Genomic DNA, 14,730 nt, shown 5'->3' on the forward strand with positions numbered 1-14,730 from the left:
CATTCCCAAAGTCAGTGAGTCAGCTTATAACTGCTCTGCTTTGGAGTTGCGTGCCTTTTACCCCCCTCCTTTTTCTTCGGAGGAGCGGAAATTGCACTTTGTGTTCTGTACGGGCGTTACGCTATTACATAAACAGGACACGATTGTTCAGGAAGAATGATCAGTTATTTGTTTCATGGGCCACCCAGTGTAAGGGTAAGCCGATCCCCTCGCAGCGCCTTTCCCATTGGATGGTAGAGGCGATTGAATTGGCCTATACTTCTATGGGCTTTAATACCCCAGCGGGTTTAAAGGCTCATTCTACAAGAGTATGGCTACGTCTTGGGCGTTGTTTAAGAGATTTCGGTAAGAGAGATTTGTGCAGCTGTAAGCTGGGCTTCCCCTCATTCATTTATCAGATTTTACCGTCTGGATGTCACTGCGACCTTCTATGGCTCATGCAGTTCTCGAGGTTGGCTCTCTGGAGAATTGAAAGGTTATCTTTCATTCTTGCCGGGTCTGTTCGGCGGCTTCGGAAAGCATGCATTTAGGGAGTTGGCTATATCATTTCCATATGTGAGATACCGAGTGATTGTTTGGAAGAGAACGTTAGGTTACTTGCGTAACCCCGGTTCTCTGAGAACAGAGTGAGGTATCTCACCAAGCTTCCCTACTCGCATTACACGGGGAAAGAGCATGCTCAGAATGCCATTTACGGGATCACAGCCATATATAGGTAGGGGGTGGGCTCCTTGTATGAGCTGTGATTGGTCTGTCCTTCGGACAGACGTGATGTAATTGGTGCTTCCATAGTCTATCACGCCTGGGGGCGTTCCCATATGTGAGATGCCTCGCTCTGTTCTCAGAGAACCGGGGTTACACAAGTAACCTAACGTTCTCATTCAGTTTGAGCTATCATTGAGTTTGTGACTGAATCTGATTCAGACTGCATGGTTTGGGAACTGGATTGGTTGCATAAAGATTCTCCTGTTGTTTCCATGAAAAAATAACAACATATTGGTTTGAAATAGCATAAGGGTGGTGAGTAGATAATGACTTAATGTCAAAGAGCTTTTGCAAAATATACTTTATAGAAAGTGTACAAATGTGGATGCTGCATGCACTGAAATACACAGATCACATTATAGATCCATAAAACAATGATATGAGCAAAGAAACAATATTAAAACATTAATTTTGTTCTCAGTCATGCGTGGAAAGAAAACACAACAGTCATATTATTTTCTATGTATCAAACATCTTGCTGTAGGGCTTTATTGAAAGATTTTTGAGAACAGAAACACTGAACTAAGCGAACCACTGTTGTTATTTCTTGTAAGAAATTCTTTTAGCTTTTTGACATCAGCATTCTTTTAACAATTGATTGTTTTGCTCTTTCTGTTATGGACTGTATCATTCAACATCAATACTGCTTCAAATATGACATCATCATATAGACAGTGTGCTGCACGTACCTAAGCAATGTAAAACATCCAAAAACACTGATGTAAAAAACAGAAAGACATAGACTGACATTTCTTTAATGTGATTTGGGCAAAACACACAGCAGTCATGTTACACATGTAACACAGTAAGACTTTTCAGAAAGAGTTTCCCATGCATGTTGTCAGTCAAACACAAAATAACCGCTTCAGAACACACAGAAATAATACTTACATCCATAAAACTTGCATCCAGATTCCTCTATTTACAATGTTTAACAAGTTGAACTGTACATTATTCTTTAATGTGGTGCATTCTGGATGCTCTATTGATATTCAGTTCTAAAATCTTCTTATTCTTTTCTGTTTGTCTCTTTATAAAAGCACCAACATGTCTTTGGCCAAGGAGATCAATCATTAAATAAATACATACATTATATGAAAATAAAAATAAAATGAATAACATCTAGTAAGAATTGTTTAAATAAATATTAGATATATAAGATGCACAAAGCTATCAAATACACAACTGGCTCAAAATAGTGTCTAATTCCTTCTCTGAGCTTACAATCTAAATTAAAATTGTGTATTATGACACAGTCGGAGACGATGAAGCAGTGACTGCTGTACGGTTAAAGGTGAGGAGAGTTTTTCTTCAGTGTCAGTCAGGATCCGTATTTATCATCAAATCTGGTGGTCTTTCATTAGGGTTTTACTTTTGTCAATCTGTGCATGTCCAAAGTTGCACCACTGTAAACATCTCATGCTAAAACCATAACACAATAACCACACAATAAGCACGTTCTGAGGTAAAAATGGGACAAGAGATCTTGCCAAATCGCCTTGTGCTATCTGCAAAAATCCTCCGGACGAGGAAGGCTTTTGGACACATTCTATCTATGAAGCATTTCAAGTGTTCAATAAAGTATTTTCTGTCCGCAGTGTTAGCAGTTTGTGCTTTACAGTCAGTAACATCGGCTTTATTAACGTCCTCACCTGGTATCACAAAATACAACACAGCAAAACTCTCCCTTTCACTTTGTTCTTCAGTGATTTGAGATCCACACAGCTGTTCCAAGGGTCACCTGTAAGTACAAAGACAGATCTGTGAATATGAGAAACTCAGCAACACTCAGCAAAAAAGTAGGTTGGCGCTTTAGATGCGTCTGTGCTTTTTAAAGGGTTGCTACAAAGATTGTGCATCAAGGTAGAGACAAACTGTCTGCAAAAATATAAAATAGCCTCAAACCAAGCAGAGAAGATTGCATGGTTAGCATGATACTGAAGAAAAAGAAAGAAAAGCATCATTCTCTATTGATGGCCATATATTCAAATACACTATATTGCCAAAAGGTTTGGGACGGCTGCTTTTACATGCACATGCACTTTGATGACATCCCATTCTTAATCTGAATGGGTTAATATGGAGCTGTCCCACCCTTTGCAGCTATAACAGCTTCAGCTCTTCTGGGAAGGCTTTCCACAAGGTTTAGGAGTGTGTTTATGGGAATTTTTGCCCATTCTTCTAGAAGTGCATTTGTGAGGTCAGGCACTGAAGCATGATAACAGTTGACGTGGAATATTTAGTAGTGAGGAAATTTCACGAATGGACTTATTTCACAGGTGGCAACCTACGCCGCTACCATGCTTGAATTCACTGCACTGCTTCATGGGTCGCGATATGAATTCATGGGTTGCACTGCTCCTCAATGCGACCCATTCTTTCATAAATGTTTGTAGAAGCATCTGCATGCCTAGTGCTTGATTTTATACACCTTGAAATGGCCATGAAAGTGAATGAAAAACCTGAATTTAATTATTTGGAGGGGGGTCCCAATACCTTTGACAATATTGTGCATATATGCTAGTACTAATAAAATGTTTGGGGTCAGGCAGGGTTAAAAAAAAAAATCTTATGCTCACCAAGGCTGCATAAACACAGTAAAAACAGTTGAAGAGCGTGGGGCACAACCTAACGCGGGGTTAGTTGTAACACCCATTGTTTAACACTTTCCACACATACCAGGATAATGAAACTTTGTGTAGTTGCCATATCAACACTATATAGAGAAAAAATAGCGCCAAAATTAAAAAAATCCTTAGAAGATATTACTGAACATTTATTTTACCATAGCAAAAGCACATTTCTTACTTAAGTTTTTTTCATCTCTGTTTTTTGTGTTGATTTAAAATAAGACAAATCTGATATTTTTTGAAACTTATATCTGTTATTCAACAGTTGAGATCGTTCTTTAATGCTGATCTTAGGCAGAAAACACGAGCCACGGTTTCGCGCAGGTGGCGTGTGTTGTAACATAAACCCGATAAACCCCTATTAGAACTACGCCATTAGATTCTATACTTTTAGGAATTCTTTTGAGAAACCACGATAAAAGGGGACTAAGGACTAAGGACTAAGAGTCAATGTTCAGAAATGATTCATTATTATTCTGCTTTTAAATATGCTGTATAGCTGTATTAGTGATGTGTTTGTTGTAAAAATCAAAAATGTGTATTTTTAATGATAAAGTCATTATTTTACTTTAAAAAAATTAATAATTGTATTCCATTGACAAAATATTTGAGTTTGTTTTGGATTTTTTTGATTATATCATAGAACATTTTAAGCAAATGCTCATGTTACAATGTGCCCCCTATGGAGCATGTTGTCACATTTCGGGGTAAATCAAGAAAAAAGTATACACTATATTAATGAAACAAAACCACATGTAAAGTGTGTTACAAATCAAATGAAGTATTATTTTTATTTTTATTATTATTACATAATTGTACTAGACATGTGGGGAAAAATACATACTCTAAACCCCAAGTGGATTTACACAAACTGAGACAGTCAAAAAGTGTTAGGTTGTGCCCTGCTCTCCTCTAATATTGTGAAATATTATTACTTTTATCATTACATTTGCTCAAAATCCTTAGCTCATCTCTTAAAAGTAAATATCTGTGTCAATGAACATATCAGAACCATCAGAATAACAAGTCATTGTGTACGGATAAGACAGTCAAGTTGCTTAGTCATGTTGCCAATATAACAGTGTACTCTGGAGGGATGTTCTGATGTACACTATGGCTAAAGTTTGGATGACAATTGCTGTATTGTAAATTGTAGGTTTGTTGACACCATACCATTGCGATAAAGAAAGGAAAAGACAGCACTGCATTTCACAACAACAACAAACAAACAAAAAACCTGTAACTGCTTTTTTTGATGTGCACAAGTCACGATGATGTGAAGATTGTACAGGTAGTTTTGAGAATTTCAATTCTGATCTGAGAAATCTACCAAAGCGACTGAGAAAAACTAAAGTGAATTTATTTCTGTGATCCAAGCTGAATTTTCAGCATCATTACTCCAGTCTTCAGTGTCACATGATCCTTCAGAAATCATTCTAATATGATGATTTGTTGCTCAAGAAACATTTCACATTATTAGTGTTCAAAACAGGTGTGCTGCTTAACCCGTTTTGCAGAAAACATGACCATTTTTTCAGGATTCTATGAAGAATAGAAAGTTCAAAAGATGTGTGTGTGTGTGTGTGTGTGTGTGTGTGTGTGTGTGTGTGTGTGTGTGTGTGTGTGTGTGTGGCCTGGTAATCCCTACGTTATGGGGACAAAATGTCCCCACAAAGATGGCAATATCCGAAATCCTTGTCCTTGTGGGGACATTTTTAGGTCCCCATGAGGAAAACATCTTATAAATCACACAGAAGGAGTTTTTTTGAGAAAGTAAAAATGCAGAATGTTTCCTGTGATGGGTAAGTTTAGGGGCAGGGGCAGTGTAGGGGGATAGGATGTACAGTATGAAATCCATTACGCCTATGGAAAGTCCCCATAAAACATGGAAACACGACGTGTGTGTGTGTGTGTGTGTGTGTGTGTGTGTGTGTGTGTGTGTGTGTGTGTGTGTGTGTGTGTGTGTGTGTGTGTGTGTGTGTGTGTGTGTGTGTGTGTGTGTGTGTGTGTGTGTGTGTGTGTGTGTGTGTGTGCGCGCGCACGTACATACGGACAGACAGACAGATAAATGGATGGACGGACGGACGGATGGATGGATGGATGGATGGATGGATGGATGGATAGATAGATAGATAGATAGATAGATAGATAGATAGATAGATAGATAGATAGATAGATAGATAGATAGATAGATAGATAGATAGATAGATAGATAGATAGATAGATAGATAGATAGATAGATAGATAGATAGATAGAGCTGAAAACCTGTCTAAATCAAACAGCACATTTGTGGCACTAGTCTGGACATGAAAGGTCAAATAACATTTCTAAAATGTTGTATGACAAAGTGTAAAGGATATGGCTTCTGGACATGAAAAGTGTGACTTGCTGACATGTTGTTTATCTCTCTTAACAACTTCCTCTTGTAAGCAACACCCACAAATGACAGATCGGGAGAGAAAGAATAATGTGCCATCACATCTAGTGTGTGTGCTCTGAATAGATCAGTGCTGTTTTTACATCACACTGCTGAATGCTCCTTTGACACAAAAAAAGAAAGCTCCTTGTGGTACATGTGGGTGTTTTCCTTTATTAATCAAGACCTGGAGGGTTTCGGTCTCAATACAGTCTTCTCATGGTTACATCAATAGATGGCAGTTATAATAGGCAGTTTTGATAGCAGTAAGGGAATACTCTCAAAATTGTGCTTCAGGCAGAAGAAATATTTCCCAGAGATGACGTCTGTTATGTGTGATTCATTTTTATGCCATTATACCATTGTTATCCAAATACCAGTTGTAGGATAACAAAAGCAAATATGACTGTTCCATTTTGCCCGTGCAAAATTCACTAAAACTTTTGGTGGGAAAAGCCTAAATTTGCCAAAAACAGAAATTTTTGTTTTTTTTGTTGTTATTAAAAATCACACAAGCCAACCCAGCCCAGGTGATAAAAAGTAACGCAAAAAGTGACATAACACATTACTTTCCAACAAGTAACTAATTAACACATTAAGTTACTTTATATACTTTTTTTTTTTAGGGAATAACGCAATATGGTAAAGCATTCATTTTACTATATTTTATTAATTTTAAGTTTCTGGTAACATTTTACCATAAGGTCTCATTTGTTAATATTATTTAATATAATAACTAACAAACTAGCAATGAATAATACAGTATACTACAGTAATGTTACAGTATTTACTAATCTTTGTTAATGTTAATTAATAAAAAAATACAGTCTTTCATTGTTCCTATTAGTTCACAGTGCATTAACTAATATCAACAAATACAACTTTTGCTTGTAATAATGTATTAGTAAATGCTGAAAAAAACATTAGCCACTTAACATCTGGTACCATTTTTGGGATTTCCGCCTGGATTTAGCCTACTAAAATTGAAAAGCCTCCCATACACACCTACAGTGGTCTAAGTTCAAAATGTTGGTGTCATTTTACAGGAAGATAAATAAAACACTGCTAAAAGTGATACAGATGGAAGTATATGTTGTCTAAGCTGTAATAACCCCCCAAAAATTAGGCGCTCTTTGATTTTTGTTTTTTATAAATTCAGTTTTGAAAGTGTGTAACTCAGGCCCTGTGAGCTCTAGGACCCTGGAGACAACTGTCACGTCCGTCTTTTCACATTTATTGCAACACAGTATGTAACGCAAATGCAGTCGCATAAAAGCAAGATGACAACATAAGGTATAAGTGTAATTAAACTAAACTATACCTGTTATATCACGTATCACGCAGCTCTGTAGGCATCTCACAACAGTTCCCACACGAGCGATTTATATATTATGATGACAGAATATGTAAATCGATGACTTGAAGATAGTTAACTCCACATCAGCTCCATAAAATGAATCAACAAACCATTCAGAAACGTCCTGTCGCATTCTACATGTTGTCATTTCTTCTTGAGTCTCTTCATCATTGTCCGACTCCGGTATTGAACATAAAAGGTTGAACAGTTTCTGACCTGTTCAGTGAGTGTCTGCGCAGAGCTGCTAACACAAGCTCTTGAAGCTCCGCCCTTATAATGAGGGGGCCGGGGAGCAGCAACTCATTTGCATTTAAAGGGACATACTCACAAAAACTGCACATTGTTGCTTACCCTCGAAAGTGGATTTTTTTTACATGCTATAAAAAGTGATCTGTGGGGCATTTTGAGCTAAAACTTCATATACACATGTATTTTACATTTTGTAAAAAGGTGCATTTTAGGACCCCTTTAACTAATGTTAACTACTAAAACCTTATTGTAATGTGTTACCAAGTAACTTTGCCCAACACTGCCCTCAGTATGAACAATAGTAACAGTTTATGAATGATACGTTATCAATTGCTTAAAATAATTTTAAAAAATAGAAGATATAAGAGCCTGTAGATGTCTATTCAATGTCAGTGGTTACTTTAGCAGACGCCATTTTGTCCAGTGATTTACCCTGCACTGACATTATTAACTGTCTGTCTGTAGTAGCCGGGGGTAAAATAGCTTGTTTGAGGGCGCAGGAGCGATAGGGCAAGTGTGAGACAACGCTTACTCGCCTCTTCAGGGATCACTGCAGCTAACAGCACACAGACCACTGCTTATGACTGTCAATCAACTGTCCAGCTGATGATTTGAACTAGCATTTGTTTCTTCAATGACTTAACCACACAGTTCAGCGCTATATAGTGTTTTGTGGTTGAAGTTACCAATCTGCTATTGTACTGCAAAAGAAATAGCATTATATGTACAAACTGGTGTCTGCTTTTAAATAATCAGTTTTAAAAATAAAATTACTATTTAATACGAGCAGTCATAATCACTTTCATACAGCAAGGACACATTAAATTGATCCAAAGTGACCATAAAGACATTTATAATGTTACAAAATATTTCTATTTCAAATAAATTGAATTATTTTGAATTCTGAAGAAAAAAGTATCAACAGTTTTCAATATGGATAATAATAATAAATGTTCCTTGAGCAGCAAATCCTCATATTAGAATGATTTCTGAAGGATCATGTGACACTGAAGACTGAAGTAATGATGCTGAAAATACAGCTTTGATCACAGGAATAAATTACATTTTATATATATTTAAAAAGAAAACAGTTAGTTTAAAATGTATTAATATTTCATAATATTTTCCTGTATTTTTGATCAAAGAATTGCAGCCTTGGTGAGCAGAGAATCTTCTTTCATAAACATTTAAGACATCTTACCAACCCCAAACATTTGAACTAATACATGTAAATAAAAAATGTAAAAGAGAAGAAAAAAAAGGATGCCGGGACTAGTTGTCACATGGCAAAATTATATAAGGTCTATATCTGCAACATACAAGGAGAGAGAAGAGAAAAATAGCACTTCATAAATTCAATAAATTAATCATATTCAATGCATTTCTATCCACATGCTTTTCATAATTCATTTTCTACTTCCAGTTTCTTCGCTTGTGCATCCAAATATTGTTGCAATGCACAGAAATATCCATATCAACAAGCATCATTTCAAGAATTTCGTGCAGGCTTAGTGGTTTTTGCCTTCCAAAAGCTCAGTAATATGAAAGTAATGAGATGTGCTGCTTCAAACTCCATGTTTTGAGGAAGCAAATGTGTGCTTGCAGAGATAGAGAACAAGTGGGAAATAAACCCAAAAGCATTTCACTGCAATTTAAAAGAGGGAGAGAGAGAGGGAGATGTTATGGATATAAAAATGTGAGGGGGCACTCAATTCAACTCGTGTAAAAAGATTCAGGGCACCTTAAATATTGGATTTAAAGCATCGAGTTCCCTAACAATCCCATCCTGGAAGCTTTGAGGATAGTTTATTGCAATGAAATGTATATTATGGAGCAGTATTTCTCAGCAGATCTCCTGGTATAAGTCATTCAAAGGTCATAAAAGTTCAGTTTTCTCTTTTCAGCAAATATGAATTCACAGCAGAAACACGGTATAAAAACACAATGCCATAGGGCTGGGGTTTTGCCAGGGCTTTACGATTGTAGTGTTCTGAATGTTTAGAGTGCATTGCTATGCAGTTGATTGATTGGTTGTTATGTTGTTGCTATGGTCGCTAGGCTTGAACAGACCAGGTGCTATAATATTCTAGTCTCTAGAAATTGCTGTTCTCTCCCTCAATAGACGCCAGGTTAGAGTTAAAGAGTTAGTTCGCTCAGAAATGAAAATTAGCCCATGCTTTACTCAGCCTCAAGTCATCCTAGGTGTATATGACATTCTTCTTTCAGATTAATAAAATCTGAGCTATATTTAAAAAGTCCAGGCTAATGACAGGCAGTGAATTGTTGCCCTGTTTATGAAGTCCATAAAAGTGCATCTATCCATCATATAACTGCTCCTCAGAGCTCTAAATAAAGGCCTTTTAATGCAAAGTGCCGCGTTTGTGTGAGAAAAATCTCCATATTTAAAACTTTATAGACTAAATAACCAACTTCCGGTGGATTGCCTTACGCATACATTTTCGCCGAAAGAACCCTTTAACCTGGAATTTTACAATTTTAGCCAGGCTAGATGCCATATTGAATTTAACATGGATGAAAACAGTCTTTACAATGCATTAACTATATAAAGGTCCTAGGACATGTAATTTTATGTAAACTTTCAAAACTGTTTTATGGAGTTTTTGTCTACACTGTAAAAAATTTCCTGTAGAAATTACAGTAACTTACTGGCAGCTGGTTGCCAGTAACTTACTGTAAACTAACTTACAGTAAAAATACTGTATTACTATATACAGTACAGTTTATCTTACTGTAATTTGTTTTACAGTACCATATATTTTTTACTGTGAAACTTACAGTAATTTTATTAATTTACTGTAAATCATTTCCCACTTTTTCTTTACTGTAAAACTGTACAAATTGCCAATTACTATATTTCAACAGGTCATCATAAATAACAATAAAAAGAAGCAATGACAACTGCTTAATTTTTTTTAAATTTTGTTTTTAATCATTCAGTTGTAAAACTTTGTTTTGTGAAAGCCTGCAGCAACTTTTAAACATAACATTTTTAAGACTATTTATGAACAGATTCAGTCATAAAAACTTACAAATTCAAAAGGGCTGTACAGTAAAAAAAAGAAAGCAAAAAAAGTCTACAAATAATAATAAACCAGAACAAGAAGACAAAGATTAATAATAACAGAAGAAGAAAAAAACAGGAAACAACATTTAAGAAAAAAGTTTTTGCTTAGTTATGGAAGCTTGTTTCCGCCACGGAGTTAAAAATAAAAAAGGTAATTGCAAAAAAATACAAGATACCAATCACATCGTGTATAGAGTCAGTGGGCGGGGCTTAACATAATGACGGCAGAGTTGCGCTTGCGTGCTTCTAGTAAACACAGAAACTGTCGAACGGCGGTCTGTTGAATCAGCTTTGACCGCGACTCTGGAAGACTTGGAGTTAAGCTTTCCTCTGAGAAAAGAACAAAGAACGACACTGAAGTCATTCTTAAAAAGAGAAGATGTGTTCGGTGTTTTGCCGACCGGATACGGCGAAAGTTTAATATATCAACTAGCTCCACTTCACGTTGCTCTGGTTGGTGTAGCGCTATCCTATGGCGTGCAGAGGGAGTTTGAAAGACAACCGTTTATCCGCCCCTCGGATTGAGCCCTGTCTATGGTGAGTTTCCAGACCAAACATCTTGATGTGGGTCTGGCTTGTCAGGCTACTATCTTTCCACTTCTTTTGCTGACCTGGAACTTTGAGGAGCACTTGCTGTTGTCAGGGTTAATCCTCACAGTGGACCTTTACATAAAAGAAAGAATTTGTAAGATCATTTGATGTGTAAAAACATTTTAAACATTGGTGTCATTTACTCACACTTATGTTGTTTCAAACCCATTAGACTGGTTCATTTTCAGAATAAAAATAAATTAATCTCTCATTCTCTCTCTCTCTCTTTATTTTTGTCTATCCAGTCAACCAAAGTTTTTTAGCATCAAGTGCATAAAGACAATGTTAAAGTAATCCATATGATTTGAATCCATATGCACTTTTTGAAACGGTATATTTTGGTTAAGTGGACATTCAGTGGATGGACAAAAATTATGAGATTAAAAACATCTTAATTTGTTAAAGTTTGGAACAACATGAGGGTGAGTTAATAACAGAAGTTTCATTTTTGGATGAACTATTCATTTAACTCTATTAAGATAAGAAACACAGACTGAAACACTGAGATTGCAGAATACATTATGGATGCGTTCATGGATTGAAGGTGAATGTTTGTTTTAGTTTTTGAGTTTCTACATTGCATTGATTCACATTCATATACCATGAGTCTTCGGCACAAACGTGATTCATTCACGTAGTGAGTGTAACCGGTCTTTAGAGCTCCTTGATAACTATTCAAACAGCTTATAACAGCTCAAAAGAAGCCTTAACCTTATTAAAGATGTAAAAGTTTGTTCATATATATTTTATATAATAAAAAATGAATGCAATTACTACTGTTGTCAAAAGTACCAACTGAGGTACCAAGTCGGTACTGAAATTCAAAAAATTTGATAATATTTGCATTTCTGAACGGATTCTTAAACACCTCTGATTCACCATAGTGTTCACATGCTCGTAGTATATCTGTGATTGGAGTGAATGCTAGTATAGTCACATTTTTTTAATTTCAATACCAACTTGATTTTGTAGTTGGTACTTTTGACAACACTAGTAAGTACACAAATCTACAAAATGCATAACATTGTTCTACTGGTTTTTGAATATTCTATACAACATAGATATTGTGACTTTAAAAGGGATAGCCCACCCAAATATGAAAGTTTTCATCACTTCAAAATATTATATGTAAACATCTTCAAAATATCTTCTTTTGTGTTTCACTGAAGTAGTAAGTGATGACAGAACTTTCATTTTCATTTGGATTGCATTTGGTTGGACTATCCCTTTGATGTTTAATATTATAGCATACTGCAAGATGTACTTACCTCTGAAAACTCCAAAGTATTGGTTGCTTCCACTTGGTACTCGTTGTTTCAATTGCCAGCATCAATGCATTTTTCTGTGTAGAACTGAATCCCCTAAAATAATAATAATAAATTGATAAATGTAGTGTTTAACTTCTGAAAAACATTTCACATTTTATTTTGGTGTCAGTGGCAGTATGTAGATGGAGCTTTTGTTATTAGTTTAAAAGGATAGTTTACCCAAAACTGACAATCATAATTTACTTAGGCCTACCTTTGTTATTCAAAAATGATTATCATCATTTAGTTACCCTTGTTATTCAAAACTTATTAAGGAGATGTTAAACAGAATATTAAACATGGATGAATAATGAACATGCTACGAATAAAGCAACATGTTTGCTTTTAAAAAACTATCCTAGAACTACATGATTCTGAATAAATTGACAATCTTTTTTTGTTACAAATAGAGTTCACATTTCTCCCATGGTTATGCAATTATAACAATTATAAACAACAATTATAAATAATATGAAATTTACTAGAGGTGCTGACAAAATATATTATTGCTGCTATCCATTTAAATGTTTAATTAATTTTAACTATTATTAATAGTTAATACATACATCAGTATATTAATCTCTTTTAATGAAAATGATAAATTATAACTACTATAAATACTTTTTAGAGCCAGAAATCTGACATTGACATTAACAAATATATATATATAGAGAGAGAGAGAGAGAGAGAGAGAGAGAGAGAGAGAGAGAGAGAGAGAGAGAGAGAGAGAGAGAGAGAGAGAGAGAGAGAGAGAGAGAGAGAGAGAGAGAGAGAGAGCGCGCGCATCTCGAATGTACAATCTTAGATATGAAGAAACGAGGGGGGGAAAAAAGATCAGATACGAAAAGCTCTGGCTTCGTGTGGACAAAGACTGGCCCATTTGGTCGACACTGTACAGTGTACAGCCTTCAACGCTGAATCTAGAAATCGTTATGTGATCCGCGGCCTTTCTGTGTTTGCGGTACATGTGTGACTGAAGTGCGGAGAGGCTTTGGCACGTGCACGGGGATTCAGGAACGAACTCCACACGCAAACCTGAAGTTCGCCATGTTTTTGTGCCCTTTGGCATAATTAATAAAGGCAAATAAGACGCCACAGTGCTTGCATACAAACATTGCGTGTTTTATTCTAACAATAAGTGCATGCTGAACATTTATATGGGGTACGTAATAGGTTATCGGCAGACGATTGTGTAACTTAGCGGGGGTAAATCACTGATTTTAAACTAACGTTAAACCCACAAAAGCTCGTTTTTTCACGTGAACACTCACCTGCTCATAATGTGGTCGTCAAACCTAAGACAGAGACCAGCTTATCCATATTTTGATGGTGAAACGTCCATAAAAAGGAAATAAAAAAAGGAAATATTAATATTTGGAATGAGAGCTCTCTGAGCTCTCCACAAGAGAGCTCTCTGAGCTCTCACAGTCTCTCCACACAGTAACGTTATGTATGTGAGGTTGCGTTTTTTTCTTCTTTTTTTGTTAAACTACAAATATAAAATATACAAAGAATAAGTAAGAATATTTGCACAAACCTTTGCAGCTGACATGTTCTTGCATCTGTGCCTGTCTTCTTTTTTCTTCCTTCTCCAAGCGGAAATAAAAGCCTTTCTGTGATTGGTCAGGTTTCGCGCTCATTTTTCTCTCGCCAAGCAAGCCGTTCTGTGATTGGTCAGGTTTCGCGCTCATTTTTTAATACTGTATTTTGATTTACAGTAAATTAAAAATACTGTATTTTAGTGGTGCCAGTGGGAAATTTCCCACAATGCAACTTTAAAATACAGTAACATACTGTATAACTGTCTTACAGTAAAATACAGTTCATTTTACAGTTAATTACTGTGAAATTTACAGAAATTGCTAACAGTGTAACCCTAAAACCCATAAACACTATGAAAACATTAGACACTTTATTTCCAATTTTAGAATATTTTTATTGAAAATAAATGCTTTTCTTATTTGATATGTGATGGGAAAAGGGAGTAGAGCGAATATGGCAAAAGTCCCACTTGGGTCAATTTGCATCAAGAGTATCTGTCACACGCCTCAAGCCAGACGTACACAGTTCGATTTTTGCTGTTATTGTAAGCAGACTTTTTTTCTCCACTCAGGATAAATTGCACAGAAATTGTTGATGCTCATATAGTAGCGGATCGCAGCATGTAAGAGGAATTACGAGACGACCCCAACACGTTACCAGCATATATGTTGTCCCCTATTGCCAAATCATACACAACCACATCACATGGGTTAAATCAATGAGTATTATAGCTTAGTGACTGCAACCATACAGCGGGCGCATACACTGTCACTCTCTCTGGTTGTTT

At 36.0% G+C, this 14,730-nt stretch overlaps 1 protein-coding gene across 2 annotated transcripts in view; it reads right to left on the reverse strand.

Annotated features, from left to right (window-relative positions):
- Window positions 1-1,134: 1,134 nt before the first annotated feature.
- grm6a (glutamate receptor, metabotropic 6a) overlaps window positions 1,135-14,730 on the reverse strand; it is a 99,739-nt gene continuing 86,143 nt past the window's right edge. Inside the window, exon 12 of one of the 2 annotated variants that reach the window (XM_067414343.1) lies at window positions 1,135-2,506. The gene's annotated coding sequence lies outside the window, so the exon portion shown is untranslated. The remainder of the gene's footprint in view (window positions 2,507-14,730) is intronic. The other variant, XM_067414344.1, reaches the window with a different exon arrangement.

This window comes from Pseudorasbora parva, chromosome 13, assembly GCF_024679245.1.
Source record: "Pseudorasbora parva isolate DD20220531a chromosome 13, ASM2467924v1, whole genome shotgun sequence".
In the NCBI taxonomy this organism is placed as follows: domain Eukaryota; kingdom Metazoa; phylum Chordata; class Actinopteri; order Cypriniformes; family Gobionidae; genus Pseudorasbora; species Pseudorasbora parva.